Here is a 21297-nt window from a genome sequence, read left to right on the forward strand (position 1 = left end):
AGGTACTTTCTGATTTTTGGTTCATATAGTTTTTAACTAAACGCCACCATAGTTTAGTGCAATGGTTATTGTTTATTTGAGTGTCTAATTTTGTTGTAAAATCTTTTTTGGCTTTTCTAACTGCAGAAGTCACTTGATTTCCTAATGATCTAAAAGTAGCCCAGTCATTTTCACCATTTTTTTGTTTCGCTATTTTATGTTGTCGATTTCGTTTCCGCATGAGCTTGCGAATGTTATTATTCATCCAGGGAGTATCTTTACATCTTGTTGTAACAATTTTGTTTGGTATATTGGAATCGCAGATATGAGATAAGGTTTTCACAAATGCACCTGTGCTCACATTTATGTCAGGTGATGACAGTACGCTTTCCCAATCAGTATTATCAACGTGGAAGAAGATATCGTCTTTGTTTACCAATGTGTAACCGTAAACTTTTCTCAGATATATTTTCGTTGACTTCATACATTCTTTTATTTTTACGGCTACTGGACAATGATCGCTACAAAAGGTTCTAGAACATTTTACTTTTACCATATCGAGATGAGAAACAAATAAGGTTTCTACTCGTTTGGCGATGAATGTGTTCTTAACGTAGACAGCGACCCCACCACCCTGTGTAAGTCTATCTTTTCTTAAGGGACACTGAAAGCCTGGAAAAAGAGTATTACCATCTAAAATACCTTCATGGAGCCAGGTTTCTGTCAAACAGATAACGTCATATTCGTTCAGTTCTAGACCTATGAGTTCAATTTTATCTTTAACACTACAGGCATTTAAATGGACAATTTTAAGATCAATTTGGTCCTGGGTTGGGATGGATATCACCACAAAGTAATAGCAATCAGGTTAGGAAGAGATAAACAAGCAGGAAGGTCATTCTCCAGCATTCCATGACTCCTCCACATTGGGTGATTATAAACTCACCTCACCTCTTCCAACCCTGAGTAGAGCTCTATTGCCCTCATCCAGTAAGTACCCTGGCTTGTTATGTTAGCAAACATCTTCTTTGGGACAAATACGAATAAACTATTTACAGGTTTTCCCTAATCATCAATAAATAATAATATGGAACTTCCTGTTCGGAAATTACCAGCTAAATAACTCTCTTTTCAGGTTAATACTACGGGATGATTATATATAGCATACATTTACCCTGTTGTTCTGTCGTGAACAAAAACAGTAATTGTGTATTTGGTTCCAATTATTTTGCTGTCATTAATGTCACAATGTTCTTATTAATAATCCATGTCCGGTTAAGACTCGTTAACTTGGTTTATTGAAACTGTGCATCCCCATATTTCATTATATGAAACAGAATAGGACATCCAAAAATGGGAGATATCATCATTAATTCACATCTCTGATGGGAAATGGAAATATTATAACCGTTATCTTAAGATGCATGTAGTTCTGCATCAAGACCAATAAATAATACGGTTTAGATAAAACAGAAAAAAACGCTATATATTGCAGAATGTGATCCTACCTTAACAGCATGAGTAGGAGTAAGATAGTTATTGATTAGTTGTAAGAAAAGTGAGTGAATGAATATTACTAAACACAGCATCAGCAATTTTACATCTATTCGCGGAAAAGGAGAACATAAGTTCACATTTTCCTAATGCACAAAATTTAAGAGCGCACGGTGGTAGTTGATCTTCAAGAAGAGAGTATGGACGTGTTCGTTTACATAAGAACTGCATGGTCGTATTTGGTTCAAGATGAAATTTCATGTAAGCTTCAAGATCTTATCTTCTTGATGGCAGCTTTGTGGAGTTAACTGATCACAAAACAAAACGCTTGGCAGTATTAATTTCAATACCCCTTTTGTTTAAAAAACGTTTCAAGATGAAAGTTCACGTCAGCTTTAAAATGAAAAGTTGACCTTATTAGCAGCAAGCTGAAAGTATGTTCACGTAAACTTGATGAATGCTAGTGCATGTTTGCTTCCAAATGAAAGTTAATTCATGATGTTTCCATCAAGAAGTTTGTAAGTCAAGTTTAATTAAAGATGAAAATTAGATCTCATAAGTTATAAGGAAAACATTGTGAATGGATGCAATAATTATCGCCTTTTCAGTCTTTTCTGATCTTAACTCGTAACAACTCAAGCCACACCTTCATGTTATGCCCATCTGTACATGTTGTTCCTTGTTCATCAGTATGTTATGATATGTGACTTCCTGTTCGGAATTTAATTAGCCTAGTGTTTCAGGTTACCCCTACGGGATAACAATGAATAGAACTCATTTTCCGTGTTGTGAACAGAAAACAGTAATTATGTATTTGGTTCCAATTATCTTGCTGTCATTAATGTCACCGGTCTCTTATGAATAATCCATGTCCGAGTAAGACTCGTGGAATTGTTTTATTGAAATTGTGCAATCTCCATATTTCATTATTTGAAACAGAACAAGACATGTGTCAACATTTGTGGTAATTGAACCAATTAGGTCTGTTTCAAAGAAGGATACCTGAAACAACCGGTTGAGAGAGTTATAAACGTCTCTGGTCGAATGGATTGAATGATTCAATGAGGCAATTCCAATTTCAACGCCTTTTGATAAATAGTGACATTTTGAGAAATCTTATAATCATTATTATCAAGCGATGTCATACAACACATGTCCAATAATAAGGACAACATAATTAATTCACATCTCTGATGAGACACATAGCTTAAACTGTAAAGAGTCCTACATCAAGAACATTAAGAAAATACTGTTAAGATAAAGCGAAACTATATATTGTAAAAGTTGAGTGTTGTGTAAGAGTGAGTGAGTGAGTTTACTTTTACGCCGCACTCAGCAATATTCTGGACCAGACAATCCAGTGTTCAACAGCTTGAGCATCGATCTGCGCAACTGACAACCGATGACAGGGTTGTGTAGAACATGATCATAACTTAACATCATGAGTAGGATATATGTCGTTATTGAGGAGGCGTTAATACAAGAAGGAAACGCTTTGATGTCAACTTCAGAGGGAAGATAAGCGATCGTGTGAATATTGTTGAACACCGCTTCAGCATATTTATTTATTTATTCCACTTTTTTTTTGTACAGCAAATCATATATGTCATAATATGTCATTTAACATATGTTTCATTGAAAACAAACTGCTTATGGCAACTGGACCAATGTCATATATTGAGAAACAAAGTTTCATCGAAAAGGGTAATTGAATAGAATGGTTCAAGCAAACCGCTTATGGCAACTGGACCAATGTCATACATCTATAAACAAAGTTTCATCGAAAAGGGTAATTGAATAGAATGCTTCAGCATATTTATGTCTATTCGCGGCAAAGGAGAGGAGAAGTTCGATTTTTCCTAATGGACAAATTTCAAGAGCGCTAGGTGCTATTTTAGTTTCAAGAAGAGAGTAAGGTCGTGTTTGTTTCAATATGAAATGCGTGGTTGTATTTGGTTCAAGATGAAAGTTGGTTCATGTTAACTTCAAGATATTAGCTTCATTATGAGAGCTATGTGGAATCAGCTTGAAGAGAAAGGCTAACTCGTGTTTGAATTTACTAAACAAAACCTGGTTCACTTTTGTTTCAAGAAGCTTGGTTTTATTAGTTTCAAGAAGACTTGAGTTTACAAACACTTAAGATGAAGATTTACGTTAGTTTCAAAATGAAATGTTGATCTTGCTAGCCACAAGTTAAAAGTAAATACATGTCAACTTATAAATGTATATGCTTAATCCTCTTCGTGCTCTTAGCACATAAGGCCGTTACTAGAGTTTTCCAATGTTGTCTATCCTGGGCCCATTGCTGCACCTGTACATTTATATAACCTATGAAAAAAGTTATTCTTAGCATTAAGATGAGAGAAAATGAATATACACTCTTCAAAAAAAGAAACGCATAGGGGATTAAGATTTTCATATCGTCAATCGATCTAAAGAGTCGAATTATGTGATGTTTGTGATTTTAAATGGTTATGTCGCGCAAACACAACCAAAAAAAACTTAATGTTACCCTTGTCAGCAATTGTGAAGAAAATGCATGAAATTCGCGTGCAACGCACATGTCGATCACAATGCACGTGAAATGAGTGGAATTCATCAGTAGAGACAATGACTATAAAAGCCCGATACATTTACTCCATTGTATCACAAATATTGATGAGGAATGAACGACGCAAAACGCCAAGGCTGAATGCCGCTGACCGGAACATTGCTATTGGACGTCTGGAAGCTGGAGAGAGCCAGTCTGCCGTTGCAGGTCACTATAACGGCCACCAAAGCACAACATCTCGTCTGTGGATCCGTTATACAGCATTCAATTCGACGCGAGATCGCCCAAGAAGTGGACGACCACGAGTGACCACCCCTGCTCAGGATAGGTACATCCGGGTGTTCCACCTACGTCATCGGCAAGCCACGGCCACAGACATGTGCCAAACGATCCGCAACCGTCTGAGAAATGCGGGGCTGTGTTGTGCCGTCTACTTCGACGTCAAAGTCTCCGTTGGTGCACCACCTTACAGCCTGAGAATCAGGCTAACTGGGGGGAGAATCTGGTTCAGTGATGAATCACGTTTTCTCCTGCAACGCCATGATGGAAGACAACGTGTGTATCGACGTAGGAATGAACGTTACGCGCCGAACTGCGTACGACAGGTCGATCGCTTCGGTGGGAGAGTGTTATGATGTGGGGTGCCATATCACACACCGGAAGGACCGACTTAGTGCTGGTTCAGGGGAATCTAACTGCAGACCGGTAGCTCAACCAGATTCTTCGTCAACTCGTCCGTCCCATTATCAACCGCCAGCGAGACATCTTACAGCAAGAAAACGCCCGACCCCATACGGCACGTGTGACAATGGCCTACCTAGCCAATGAGAACATTAGTGTCTTGCCATGGCCGTCCAGGTCCCCAGACGTGAACCCCATAGAACATCTTTGGGATCAGCTGGATAGACGTGTACGTCAACGTCAATGGGTCCCGCAGACGCTTGGAGAACTTGCAGTGGCGTTACAGGAGGAATGGCGGAGGTAGATCCAACGGCAAGAATCCAACGTTTCATCCGTTCTGTTCCGAGGAGGTGTCGAGCAGCTCGGGGTGCTCAGTCTAGGTACTGACTATAACGAACACCTTGTGCAGTGACTGGTATGCCAACGTAAGGTCACTATTTACAATACAGTTGTCAATCTGTGTACGCAGGTTCATTCTGCTATGAGATATGCTCGTTTGAAAAAACAATATATATATCCTGATGTTTTCCCTATGCACTTACGTTTTTGAAGAGTGTTGCTTTGAGTTAAATGTAAGTGCATGTTTGCTTCCAAATGGAAGTCGTGTCATTCAAGAAGGCTGTAAGTCAAGTTTATTTTAAAGATGGAAATTAGATTAAATACGCAATGGTTTTAATGCAAATATAACAATAACAATGAAACAACTCGGGTGTTGCTGTGGGCAATCAAACACCTTTAGCAATAAACTTGGTGTCTTTACTGTTGCCAGGAATCTAATTACATAAGATTGATTATATTCTATAAGACATTTCAAGGGCCATGCTGTCAATCAACATTACTGACATTTGTATAGGTATAACCAATGCCTTTATATATTTCATAGATATTTCCATGACCATTCTCATAAATACATGTATATCTTCATTTCAGCATATTCATTTTTTCTGGAAATATTTTGCCATTTACCTTTACACACACTCGTTTTAAACACAAAAATCAATCGGAAGGGCATATTTGTTTGATGGCGTATTTCATAGGTATTACACTGTCAGAATGAAAGACCAAAAGTTCAAGAAGAATTGCAGTATAGCAGACATTATTGATATCTATAATTCTGTGACAGATTGTTCAAATACTTGGTTTGCACACACTGTGTTTACACTACTAATTTCCGTGATCTTAAGAGTTGTGAAATTGATCCACTGAATAATTCCTGATTTATAAATAATGTCCACAATATGACATGTTTTATTTTGAAGCCGACAAAAAACACACGCTTCAAACATGCTATTTCACATTATGTACTGACGAGGAACAGAACTGAGTTAACCATGAACACTGCGACGGTGTACCACATGAGAGATGACGTCAACTGTTAAGTATACAACTAGTTAAACGTTTTGAGGTCCAGTCTAGCATTCGCCTTGTGCAACAATTCCTTTTACGACCCTTTCCAAAAATGTTCTGTGATCGAGGTTACAACATTGAAGGCCTTAGCAAAGGCTGATCTTTGTAGAGAACATTACTAAGCACAAGGCGTCAGTTACAAAAACGATGTCAAACGTAATTCCCTTTTGAGATGTACAAATAGGAAATATACCGATACAGATTTAGGATATATTCCCATATACCCCAAGGACAAATTCCCATATACCCCAAGGATATATTCCTATATACCCCAAAGATATATTCCCATACGCCTGTTTGATCAGGAGAACGTTTGACTTAAATGTCCTTGCGTCTCCAGAGAGGGGCAACTGGTACGTCAAGAAGCGCTCACATTCAGCGGTTAGTGAGTCATATAATACATCCCCGTGATGCCGTTAGGCTCTACTTCATAGCAGAGATTATCTGGGATTTATGTCATCTTCATTTGTTTGTGGTTCGTACTTGAGATACCAAATGTCATGAGTAGGAAACATTGGAGCCTAAACCAATAAAATTCGGATATAAAACGTTGATAGATATTTATCATCATACCCATTATTTGCTAGCAGACATAATCCCAGTCCTTGGATAATAAACGCGTGTTTCTACTTAACCGGATGTTGTTGTGCTGAGCTACAGTCTTGACGTCACGACCGTTTTTCATTGCAACGTAAGTTTATACAATAATGTGTTTATCTTTGGGCCGACCATTGGGTATTTATGGGGCGTGGGAGTAAGAATCGTGATGCTGCTAATGTGTGTGAGGTTTTGTATGGGAACTTGATAGTTTCTTAATTACAACACCAAAAGCAGATATTTATTTAATAATAAGTTATACTGCATATCAACCACATATGGCACCACCCGTCAACACTCACGAAAATCCCTTTAATTATCACTGACACGATAATACCTACATATTTATATGCCAGCACTTACGTAGTCCGGATCCCTGCATGGTAATCTGTTATAAACCTTGTTATGTGTTCTCAAACAAATGGATCTGCCTCTGCAGGTGAGAAAATGATTGAAGCTTTTTAGCATTATGTAATATTATATTACGGTGGCAATCGGGGTCAGGCCTGTGGTATAGCAAAGTATTTGCTTTCTCGTGGACGGTGTCACCCCCTAAACGTCTTTTTGCTTCTGGACCAGAACCAGGAACGTGACATCCAGTGTCCAGAGCATGTGATGAAGATGCCCTTGTACTGTTTTGTGGTGCAAAAACTTCACATCCCTGGCCTTCATGAGACAGCATGGCAAACCATCATATTACATTTTTCGAACTATATCTATTCTTTAAAAGATTCCTTGATGTATACTTTCTGAACTATCATTGTTGTAAATAACCGTGCTTTGTACATATCATATGTACATATATGTAACTGACTGATGTTTGTTTATATAATTTTCGAATATCTTTTTGGAGGAAATAAAGACATTCATTCATTCATTCATTCATTCATTCATTCATTCATTCATTCATTCATTCATTCAGATCAGCCCAAATCACTGGTAATGACAACAGTTTCCTGTTTCTAATCGTAGGCAGATGGCGCTGCTCGGGATCTGCATAATTAAAAGCTTGTCCACGGCGGTGTATGGTCTATTTTTGTGGCAGGATTATGGAAGTGGGTGTATACTCTATATTCACTTTGACAGTCCAATGTGACCTTTGGTAGGTTGAAATCAATATTTGTACATGTGTGACCAGGTTTAGTTGTTATATTTGTCCTACAATTACGAGCGGATACAACAAATAGCACGGGATATTTACATTCACTTTCATCGTCACAGGCATTGTATACTTGCTATTTCAGTGGCAGTTGTCTGTACGAACTCCTGGCCTTCCCCTAAGTGGTAAACGCGCGTGACCTCCATCACTTTGACATGCTGTAATATAACCGCAATGCTGTTAAATATGGTGTTAGAACAACACTAACTCACTGAATAGAAACAGCTAGTGTTGACATAGATTTGAAACCTCTAACTATAACATTGTTCTTTAGCTTGTCATCTTGCTTCCCATGTGTGCCTTAATACTTGTCACTTAATAGCGAAACCTATAAACCCTCATAAATATCTACCATTAAGTTAACAATCAACGAAAACAACCATCAATGTGAGTGAAAAAGAGTGAAATGTTGTACATTTCCTATAATTTAAGAACCTAATCGAGCATAGTTAATAATCGGATAGTCATACAATACACGAGATGCCAACATCAGCCACATTGGGTAATGTCTTTCTTCATCAGTGCTTCACATAACAATACCTCAGATAGATCGTATTTGCAAGTATAACCTAAACGATGTGATGATAACCTATGTGACATGTGGAGAATTCATAGACAGAACCCGTAGGTGATTGACAGCAATGCAGACACTTACATCCTACGAAAAGTATATGTATCGATCTACTCTGACTACAATGCCTGAAGTCTTTGACTGCTCACTTATCATCCAGAAATAACTACCCATGTCCATCACTAATTCCAAGTAAAACTAGCATCTGTTGTAAAAATGGCTAGCATGAAAGTCTTTGCTAGACAGTGTACCCTATGTGACAGGTATGTACAAAACTGTGCAAAGCATGTGCTCCTAAACTGTGCAACACACAATCAAGACAGAAATTGCGTCTTTGAGGCACTTGCATCAATGCTATCAGTGCATGGTTTTGTTATAGTCCATTGGCTGACGGGGGTTTTACCTGATCCCATGGATGGGGAGGAAAACCTAGTTTAGGGCTTGAGACTTTTGAAATATACCTTTACTTTACAATAGATGCGAAAATTGGCACAATGATCAAACATCCGCCCTTTTGTTTTGTTACAACAACATCATAATTCACTTCTTGGGGTGTTACCATGATAAAATTCCCCATTTGGCACCAGAACATTGACATAAAGGGACATAAGTCCGATTTTGGGCATCGGCTAAATTTTGTGACCTTTTGACCTCTGGTGACTTACTTGTCTACCTGATTTGCATAATTATATACCATGTAAAATAAAATTTAAATACCAACATTTTGATTGGTAGTTCCTTGCGGTGAATTTACAGGGTAAGACGATATTGCTACATTTGTTTCCCCTACCCCCCAAAATGGTGTATAAAAAGCGCGTCCGACAACATTTAAAATGTTCGTAATAGGTACCTTGGGAACAAGGTTTTTTTTACTCTTAACATGTATTATGATGAAGAAGGAGAGACCCATGGCTACTAGAAAATACGTAAGAAGTAGACCTGGTGGAGGGGAATTATATCAGGGTGGGCGCATGTGGACCCCCGTCAGCCATTGGACTATTACATTCTGTGACCGTAGTGATGAACCGGTCATGAACTCTATACTAAGTGGGGATCATAATGAATTTAATCATTTGGACTTTCAAGTTTAGATTTAAGTAATCTTGAAACTATCTGAATTCGCGTTAAAAATGTAGACCATATATATGTCCAGACTCTAGCTAGTCATTATATCAGTATCAAGAACATACTGCCATGTATGTCTGCAATGTCCCTGTACGTCCCAGTCTTATGACTGACTGACTGTTTTGTATTTTGTGTAATGCTCTTCATGACAATTGGGGAAATAAAGTATACATATGAAAACACCTCATATAGATCGTATTTGCGAAACCTATAAACTCTGATAAATATCTGGCAAAACAACTATCCATGTGAAATCCTGAGTGAAGAGAGTTAAACATTTACTGTTACCTAGGCATCTATACGAGCATAGTTAATAATCAGACTTGGTTAGTCATATAACACACCAGATGGCACCATCACCCGCATGGGGTATTGTCTTTCTTCATCAGTGATTGATAAAGAAACACCCCATATAGTGTTACACTTCAAGAACCCAAAGGAAATTACTCTGTACACCATCACATTCTCGGACGTGCTCTTAATGACCTATTACTTATCCAATACATGATACGACATACTGAAATGAAAACTTCAAAGAAGTGCTTGTAACTTGTGAGATAAGGTGTACATCCAATGGTGTCTATGACACGAAGATGCTAACAGTTACAAATAGGGATGTTAATCAAATACATTATTATTTGGTCTATATATACTTGGTATTTCCACCGCGTTATCTCCAAGTGAACGCTTTCATGCGAATGGTATGGTGACAAAATGTAGTAATAGGACTTCAGCATGTGTTTTGTGTCTAAAACATCCTGAATTTTGGAATGTACTCATTTGCATTGACTGACACTGTTGCTGCTACTTTTGCTGCAAATATTATCACAACTGCTACTGCTTCGACCAATGCTAGTGATAATAAGACAGAGGGAACAGAGACCTAATCCTTCCACCGTAATGGCATACTTGATGCTTAAGATTGTACAAACCGAATATTGCCGAATGCTCTTGGGTCCTATACCCCACAAGACTCATCTTCACCCCTTACTTGAATAAAACGCTCATTACATCAATACACCTCACAGTTTCCGCAGAATATCGTGAGCGTTGTGGCATAATCCGCTGTTATTTTATTGATGGCGAAATTCCTCAAAACTACCTCTGACAAAAAGTTATTCATTATTGACATTGTTGCTCCTGGCATTGTACGAACACGCCCTTTGTTGTGGCATTTAATGAATGATTTGAAAATAATTATCGGATAGACAATCAAAGAATTCAAGTGAAAAAATCGAGAGTCGGATATCATTGGTATCTTTGAATTCTTTGCTCAACTGTGATCAGTCGGAAAAGTTCATACTTACCATAGAATCGTTTTGCATGTTTCTGAAAATATCCAAATAAAACTGTCAACGTGCCTGTTTAGATTGTGTACGGTAACACGTTTCGCGTATGTCGATTATGAGACCCCTATTAGATGACATAGCTTAGACCACAAGCTGCCATACATCATCCTTAAATTCCTCCATCATTTTAGCATCAAATGACAAATTGCTTCCTCACAATTCCAACTGGTGATAATGAAATGAAGCGAAATGTATCAGAGAAATGAGTTCATAAAACTGTAATTGCATGCAAGTGTACACATTTAAAGCTCATTATTTTTCACTTTATTGCATTTTATCCTATTTTGGGAGGTACATTGTATGTTTTAAATTTCTTTTATCTTGCACATTGAAATTAAATTGCCATTGGTTCCTTTGGGGTACGCTAGATCTTGCACACTGATCATGTTCTATAGATACATCCATTAGTGACAAATGATCATGGTCACAATGCAAAACCTAGGAACAAATCACCATTCACAGATTGTCAGGTCGTCTCTGGTGACTTACATGACACGTTTATGTATACAATGTTTCAACGAAAACTAAACTGCAAGCCAAATTATTACATCGAAACCACTATTAACGTCATGATATTGTATATATTTACGTAAATCCACTGGTGCTAAAAATATACCTGAGATGTCAGCTCTTTATGCTCTGGAGTCACCCCAGTGGCATAACTGCAACCAAAGCACATACAGATGTGGTCATCATTTCGATGATTTCGATTCTGCTAGGAGTTAGGACTCTACCGCTTACAGACCCCATCCAGGTTATACTTGCTCTTCAGCAACCAATGGTTATTGAAAGAGTCGACAAACGGTGCATGTCATCGTATTCCATTGGCTTAGATCGATGCTCATGGTGTCAATCTCTGGATTGTCTTGTCCAGAGTAGATTATTCATATCTTGAATAGTGACAATGAAGCGTAAAACAACAATGAAGCAAATAGTTCTTCAGTAATGGACTCCAACACAAGACGATCACATGGGTATACTCTAGAAACTACTGATATTCTGTAATCACCAGATAATCATCACTCTTTATTTGGCAACCCCTCATCATCCCATCAAATCCCCAATGTCCACGAACAGGATGTTCCTTACATTTGTATACGTAGGTGTGGTCCCTACGTCATAATCCGTTAAAAGTTTGTAATGCGGACATGTGATTAAGGAAAATAGGTGTGCCTCAATATGTCGCATAATGACTGAAGCTTTGAACGCCCTGTAACCATGACGGAAATACTGGTCAAGCTTTTGATATATTTTAGAAGATGCTACCTTCGTGTTGACAATGTGTCTCCCACACACTGTATCCTTGTATATACTGCTTACGTCGACTGGACCAAAACCGTGTAAGCAAAGTGGTCTAAACACGAGCATACCTCTCATCTTCAGCTGCTAATACATCAGCGTTAACCCAACTCATTACACTGGTACTGCAACCGCTTCCTGCTTCTAATCGTCGGCAGATGGTGCTTCCATCCACATTGTTTACCATCATGGTATTCTGGTACACGGCTATTTTGTAATCAGGCTTTAAATGCAACGAAGGAAAGTCAAGAATTTGCTTCCATTGTAACAAATCTGATTAAGTAAAACTGTTTTGCATTTTGTGTCTCACACATTTATAAAGACTATCAGCCGATATTTCATTGGTATCTAACAATAGGAATAGGAATGATGAGAAGTTTTTACAGATATGTATATGTATGATTGTATATGTCTTGCATTCGGGCCTGTGGCCTTCTGAATATATTCTTATATACGATATCCGGGGTAGAACTAGTCTTAAGCAACCCAATCTTGACGTAAGTGGTAACTAATGTGATCTGGCGGTCAGGCTCACTAACTTGCAATTGGTTTAAAGCATATCATCGTATCCCAGTTGCCACTGGATAGACTCGATTATTTACAAACCGCACAATTGCAGAGAGTGGCGGTTAACAATGCACAAAAACAATGTGACAGATGTGTTACGGAGCCGCTTGCACATGTTTATGGTAAACTTTCAATGGTAAATAGAATGAGGTTCTATTTGCGTTTCCATCTTGACTTTCTTTTTAAATTAGAATTTTATTCCTTGACTTACTTTACCATACTTTACTTACTTAAACATCGGCATAATGATGTAGTTACAAAATAGATTAATGGGAAGGTTTATGTTATATGTATCCGACATCAATGGTTCACATGAACATAGAGATTTTTCTGGGTTAAATCTTCTTTTTATTTTTAAAAGAAGATTTAACCCAGAAAAATCTCTATTTTGTCAAATATAATCTTCTAAAATGCCAATCAAGCATCTAATGATTCACATGTTTCACAATCCTTTGAGTTAATTAAAGGAAATTCGAATATTTTAATTGAAAATGCAAGCGAATAAGTAAGAGAAACGGAACATAACACACCAACACTGGTCAGCTATACAACATGTGTTCCGATTTCGTTTTTACCGTTTATTCGTCATTTCAGTCTTTTCTAGGTGTTTATATACCTTATTAAACAACACAGAAATGTCAGATGTCTCCTGTTTGAAGCATATGTCTCACATGACACGCTAAAACCATGGATTTTCATGTGTATACATGTATACAGTATTTGATTAAACGTATCAAACCCAAATACAATCAGGAATATTATACACGTAAATGCTGAACGTAAAGAATAACCAGTTTATCTGAAGCCAATGACGAGTACAGAGAGGTGATCCGGTTTATTTGATCCCAAATGTAATCACCTATGTAAACCGATAATGGTGGTTTGCAATATTGCTCTCTGGTGATCAGATAGGCAGCCGTGCTTAATATACTTGACAGTTTTAGTTTGTGATTTGTTGATAATAAGGTATTGAGGCACTATATGTAGACCAAGCTTGCGTTTGGTGAGAATCAGTGTATGGCGACACCGTTAGTCAGTGTTTTAAAACACGAAGTTCTTGACAGCAAACTTGCTGTAACCCTTGCTGTAACCCTGAATCATTAATCTGGACGAAAATACTTGTAACTCACTTGAAACGTATTTAAATTTGTTTTGTAAAGTATTTGGATTATACCGCATCATTTCAACTTGATGTCGTAGTGAAAGTCCCGATATGATACAGATCTTTAACAGCTACTCCGTATAGGGCATGATACACATATTAGTTAAGACTGAAAATGGATGGCGACCACTATCAGTTTCCACGAGTCACATTAGTTACCGACGATGCTAAAAGTCATGTCATAACTACATATGACACTGCATGCGGCTATATTCCTGCACAGAGATCAAGTATTTCACACTTCACTTTAAGGAATTTTAGTGTAACGTGTCCATTTTTAAGTTAAACAATAAAATAATGCTAACCAGAAATTTGCCCATAAAAAAAGCAACAACATTGGATAAATGTCTTAACTGCTAGTCTGAATATAGTAGCCGGAACACAACTTAATCGTAAGAAAATGTAATAAAACTGCATCACTGCTCCAATATTGATTTAAAATGCCACATAACACCATCACTTTAATTCGAAAATATTACACAAAACCCGGAACAAGTAAAAGGTTGTATAGCACGATCCAAACAAACATGTACATTGTACGTAGAGATAAACGAATTGCCACTGTTTATTACCGGGAGTGCTCCTAGTGCTCGTTCGATTTTGCTTTAGCCATGTCCAATTTTATGATCTCCCTCCAACTCACACTGACTGTTTACTGGCGGCTGTAACATATAATGATGCTGAGCTCAACAGACACACTCCACTTTAGATCACAGTTAAACCCTGTTGTTTATCTGACTTGGCCTAAGTACTTGTTTCCTTTCAAGCTGCTCTGACAGATTGCTGACGGGAATTTTCACCACCATGGCTAATCATTCATTCCTTGAACACATGGGTTCATTGTCAGTTTCAACTTGCAAAGACAACTCAATAACTAAACTACCCTAAAGAGGACATTCAAACGTGGTCTAACTATACTAAATGCAGATTTGAAATCATTGTTTGTCAGTTACAACAAGCAAATACTACAATATCTAAACCACCCAAAGAGCAATTCAAACATTGTTTAACTATACTAAATGCAGATTTTAAATCATTTTGATATTGGAACAATTTGCATAATCCATCACTGTCAGTTCCAACTAGTTCCGACTACGGCAACTAAACCTCCCAAGAAAGTACGTTCAAACATGGTTTCACAATAACAGATGCCAATAAAAAGATTAATGCAATGCTGAAACGCACAGTGTAAAATATATCCTGTCAGACTCTGGCGTTTCTCCGGAAACGAGATAGCTGACTGAAACTATTATTATTGGTGTCAGTTGCTGATCTGCTTCGAGGACACATTTCCACATGCATTAATGTCCCCATGTAAGTGGAGCTAAATACCACCGTGTTTAAGAACGCTGGTTTGAAATTTCATGAGGTTTTATGAGACAGATATATACACGCAGCATGAAAATCATTTGGAAATACTGTTAACCAGAAACGTTGTTTATTCATCAGTGAGTACCAGAACCGAAATATAACCACACATGCCTGTTAATATTCATTATTACCCTTAAGATAAAATTGTCGAATTCTGATTATACGAAACCATGTAGGCGAATTTGCCCGTGTGTACGAACCGTACACCCTGTCAAATCTGTCACGTGACACTCTACACGGGTTGTACAAATGACCTTGACCTCAGATGGAATGTGGCTGCCAAACGGCTGATCTCTTTGAAATTTTAGAGTTGGCGTGTGCAATTATGATCTTAAACAGAGTAATAAGTTAAGTTGGATAGGTTAAATAAAAAGATCTTAAGGTTCGACACAAACCGAAATATAAGTAAATTACAGAAAGAATACACATCGAATTTCGACACAACGGTGTTTGACGGTATGTTAAATCTGATTGATGAGCGTGTATTGTTTTATGAGGAATTTCAATGATATGTCTGCAGCCAATCCTGTTAAAATGAAGATAGGATCATGATATGTCCTTTTTCTTGTGGCGAATGTAATCAGATGAAGATTTGGGATTCAGGTTAATTTTTCTGTTTGTTTATTTGTTAGACAAAGGACATTCTGGAAGGATTTAGTCTGAGCAGACATCAGGTACAAGTATGTGTACGCGTCGATATCCTTTCGTAGAAAATCTGGCTGAAATATTCACAGTTTCATCCTTAAAGGATCTTTTTTATTTAAGTCCTCATTTAATTCTATTTTTTTTAAAGGAAATTGATTTGATTCATAAATTTTCATCATGTGCTGTAATTAATGACTATTTTTACATTTGGTCGAATGAATACATAACTTTGATTGTTGGCGACTGTACCCTCGGTGGGGGTTGAACGTAGCGTAAACTAATTGTCCTCCGAAGAGGGTACTTAAGACCCCCATCATTCAATGTATGTTGATCATTGCCAGAATTTTAATCGTAGAATCGTTTTTATGATCATGGTTTAAATATATGGCTAAATTGTTGAATTAATTCGCCAACAGCTGAGGGGATGATGTAAATCCAGTTAGGGCCCATGCACATTGCCAAAAGTACTGTAAGTCCCTCATGGTCCATCACCAAATGCAGCAAGATCATTTGGGTTCCTTGAAACCGCAATTAAAAGGAGCGTAAATGCAAATGATTTATTTTGTTTACGTCAAGCTGGACAGCGCGTATCCTGGGGAAAACCCCGAAAATAGTTCCGGCAAAAGTTTACATGACCCAGATCGGCTCGAAAACGTTCACACACGTATGAACGATGTTTACACACGTATGAACGATTTGAAGGGTTCAAGGGAAATGAACCTTAAATTTTAGATCACATGACCGCTCTCTCAACCAATCAACGTTCGGGAATCTGTGTAAACTTCACAGTACGAAATTATAGCTATTTGTCGTCACGATATGGCTGAAATGTTGCCGGTGTGACCTAAACTTTAACACACTCACTCAGTGTCTGAAATATCAATATCACAATGGATCTCTCCAATCAGATAATATTAGACACAAAAGTAAAAATCATTTATGAACAACTATTTAACGAGGATGATAGCAGGTGTTTGTTAAACGATGAACGTATATTATGCGTTATTATGTACAGTTTTAAACATCTATTTCACGCGAAAACTATTTTAGTAATCTACCTTCAGTTGCTGGCCATCTATAGCCCGATTTTATATTGTGTTGTATTAAAATGATTAAGAACCGATGACATGTGTCAACCAAGTCAGCGAGCCTGACCACCCGATCCCGTTAGTCGCCTCTTACGACAAGCATGGGTTACTAAAGATCAATATTCTAACCCGGACCTTCACGGGTCCAAATGTTTTGAAGTTTGACACACTACTGTCATGACAAGAGCCTACTATCAATATCAGGACAACAAAACATGTGTTGCATGCCAACGCTGTTAGAAACAAAATTCAACTTTGATCACATGCAATTTTGTTAAAAACGTACTTGTCAAAAAATACAAAACAGGTGTGTACAAAACGGTCAATGGCCAACAAGTACTGAATGAAACATACCCTGACACTAATCTTTATGCTTCATTTGTGAGGTAAACCCATTTTATGTTCAGATATATTCATACATTCTTTAATTGTGTAGTAAATATAAAACGTTTGTGTCAGTAACCAGTGTTGATTATCATTCGAACAGAGTCCGTTGGGCGTGAAATGCAAATCTGGATTATCATAGGAATGGATCTCTAAAACATAGACAGTGATGGATTTTATTTTATCTTGACAAGTATCTGAACGTTTTTGTTGAGGATCACCCACACAAGCTTCTAATGCATGTATAAAGGACGTCCTTGACTTTATCCACGATGCCAACTTTTATTTTATGCAGATAGATGTTAATGATAATCCCACTGACTCATTTGATATGCCATGGAACGAAAACAAACTCGGTGACACATAATGGATCAAGTGTTGTAGGCTATATGATTGCCGCCTCTACTCTCTTCTCATATTTTGGGTTGGAACACAGGGTCACTCCAATCATTACAAAAGAATGCTGCTCACTTAATATTCAAGATACCTCGTTTGTTAAATACAGTCAGCCTCAGCCCAAGGTAATACAAGGAGTAACTGTAACTGTAATATGGAAAAGAAAAAAATGGCAACGTTTGGGACAATATGTATGAAATGGAACCTCCATATGTGTGTAGCGCCAGAACAGTCTTACAACTGGCTAATTGTAATCTTAACATAGCAATGCCTATATTGTCAGTGGAACTCACCAAAAAGGTGAATGTTTTAAATTATAACTTCAGGAAACGTCCGTCCCTAGTGGGATGATGAACTGGAATGTATTCAACTTAAGAAACATAGCCTTGAATGCCTTCAGAGATGACGGAGAAGATTTGTCACTGATTGGACTTTTGGACAGATCAATGTTTTAGAATTCATCGAAAAGAAACCCAAACTCTCCTGGATCTGCCCAATCTTTCAAGCAATTATTGCTGATGAACGGACTTATAATTTGTCATCCCTTCTTTCCAGACATGACCTTCAACTCCATAACAGCTTGACAATGATGCTCTGGAATTTAACATTCTAATTTCAAGCTCAAGAAATAATTTGGAACATTAACAAGCTTAGGAATAATATGTCCAGGACCTGATGGTATTATTGTTGCATTTGTTGAGGTCTTAAGAAATTACACAAGTTTTTTCATTTATTAAAAAGAAATTTGGAAAGGTAAATGTCAAAATGTAACGGGAAAACATCCTTAAAGCAAAGAAATGTATAGGTGGATCTGAGAATATTGGATTCATGTAGCTATACAATACAAATATACTATTTCTTTCCTGAACGTGAAGCGTTTGGAGTAATATTCACCAAAATGTCACCACGAAAACATACAAATGCACGTGCAAGTAAGCGGAAAAGCGGTATCGATCACCATAAAAGGGCAAACGTTGTGTTTAACCTTGTCATTCGTTTTTGCCTGGAAAAAAAGGAAATCATCATGCTACGACTGAATGCCGCCAATCGAAACATCGCCATAGACCGCCTAGAAGCTGAGGAGTCCCAGTCTTCAGTTACCCGGCATGTCAACGTTCATCTCGCCTTTAGGATCGTTTCCTGCAGACCAAATTCCGCCCGAGAAGCGGCCGTCCAAGAGTTACCACCCAAGCCCAGGACCGCTACATGCTCATTTGCTGGGATGCTCACTTGCGTCATCGTCTTGCCACAGCCGTGGAGACAGCACAACGCATCACTGGTTTGAGAAGAATTTCCGACCAAACTGTCAGGAATCAATTGTGTGAAGTGGGGATTCGAACGAGAATGCCAGTTATCGCCCGTTTTGAGAGACTTCCATCGCCGTAATCGATTGCGGTGGTGTCGTAGAGTCCGGAACTGGAACCTTAGAAACTAGAGGCGAGTGTGGTTCAGTGATGAATCACGATTTCTTCTTCACCGGCGAAATGGAAGACAGCGTGTATATCCGTCGGACAAATGAACGTTAACAGGTCTACAGATTCGGTGGAGATAGAGTCATGGTGTGGGGTGCGATATCCAGCACACAAAGAGATCTGATTTAGCGGTGCTTTGGGGGAATTTGACAGCAAGTCGGTACATCACCGTCACATGCTTCCGATTATGGACCGACAGATGGAGTAGTTGCAGCATGACAACGTTACTTCACATACAGCAGGCGTCACGGTCCGTCACCTTGCCATTTCTTACGTCAATGTCTTGCCATGGCCTTCCCGATCACCAGATCTAAACCACCTCGTCAAACGTCAATGGCAAACCACATCGCAGACACTTCCACAACTGTCCATTGCATTGCAGGAAGAGTGGGGAAGAATTCCGCAGGAGCGACTTTGTCGACTTATTCCGTCTGTGCCGAGCAGTAATTGCTGTCAATGCTGCCAAGAAAGGACACCCTCATATTGTACAATTATTGAAGTTGTACAGCAATAAATGTGTGACTGGTTTCTGCAAATGGATGGAACAACAAAAATGCTCTGGCGTTGGGAGATTGTGACTATCAGGGCTAGGTATTGGTGCTTCACCAATGCTGTTTAATGCTCAAATCACTGGATGACTCTAGTCGCACCACATGGGCTACTTATATTCGAACGTATTTGTTTTAACATGCATTTGGATATGTATATATGTATGGTTAGCACGACATGTTTGCAATGTGAAGATGTATGTTTGTCTTTGCAAAGAAACATTATTTGACAACCTTCAACCATCATGGTGTTGTTCCATATATAGTACGTCTGATTCCTGCTGTTATAGACATTTATATCTGTTATATGTACAAAGTGTCTTACACTCCGTATCCAAGTACATCTGAGACTATGCATGTCACGTTTAAGATGTAATAGGTTTAAATTTGGAGAGTATTAGGAGATTCATTGAGACCACTATGAGGTCATTGTATAGAAAGTGGAATATCTCCTGTTAATGAATTTCATGTTTTGTCTGTATGTGAGCGTTACTCGTCCTAAGAAGTATGCATCTCAAACATCATATCAAGTCTCAAACTGTGACATCTTTGCTAGAATTTGTTTGACATGAAACCGTTAATATTTCATATAATACATTTCTATATCTATATAGAGTTCAACTGCTAAGAGAAAGATAACATCCCCAGCATAATACTAACTTCATTGACATGCGTAACTCATGAAACCAACATTGGCGGTAATAATGGCCTCTGACCGTTTGACTGAATAAATCTGTCTGTGTGTCTTGATCTCCAAAACATTGGCGATGACACTTCGTTTATAACAAAAATAAATACAGTTTCTTTATGGCTCAACTCGGCACCGAGCAGCAGACCAATAAGCAGACATGAGCATGGAAACAATCGAGTCTGGACCAGACAATTACAATTCAACCGTTACTGTTATAAAAAAATTATCCATGATGAACACCATGCTATCAACCGAGTCAGTAAGCATGGTCACCCAATCTATAAAAGTAAGTGCAAGTGTGTAAGGAGGTGTAAATACTCCCTGTAAAGGTCATAGTATGGGGTTTCTTCTGAGCCAAATGAGATACCAGAATATCCATCGGCACCGTAGGGTATTGACAGATGTTGTTAAAAAAAATTCAAATCAATTTTCATGTTGAATTACACCTGCGATGTACAAGTGCAAAGAATTGTCCAATTTTTCGTTCAGTAAAACGTTTTAAAAAATGTGTTCGTTTTGCAACGCAGTTTGAAGCGGTTTGATGTCTCGAACCTAATGTTTCTTTTGTTGTTGACTCTGCATAATTCATAAATGCTGCTGAGCTTTTGATGAGACTGGTCTTCTTCGGTACAAGAACAGTGACATTGGCCTAGTTCAAGTAACCAGAAAACGACAACGCTAGAGTATTGCTGGTCTCAACCGAATTCCAATGTGCGTAAATGGCAAATTAGCGAGGAAAAGTGTATAAATGGACTCAAACA

The sequence above is a fragment of the Haliotis rubra genome, unplaced genomic scaffold (genome assembly GCF_003918875.1).
Source record: "Haliotis rubra isolate DU_JTF1 unplaced genomic scaffold, ASM391887v1 Scf343, whole genome shotgun sequence".
In the NCBI taxonomy this organism is placed as follows: domain Eukaryota; kingdom Metazoa; phylum Mollusca; class Gastropoda; order Lepetellida; family Haliotidae; genus Haliotis; species Haliotis rubra.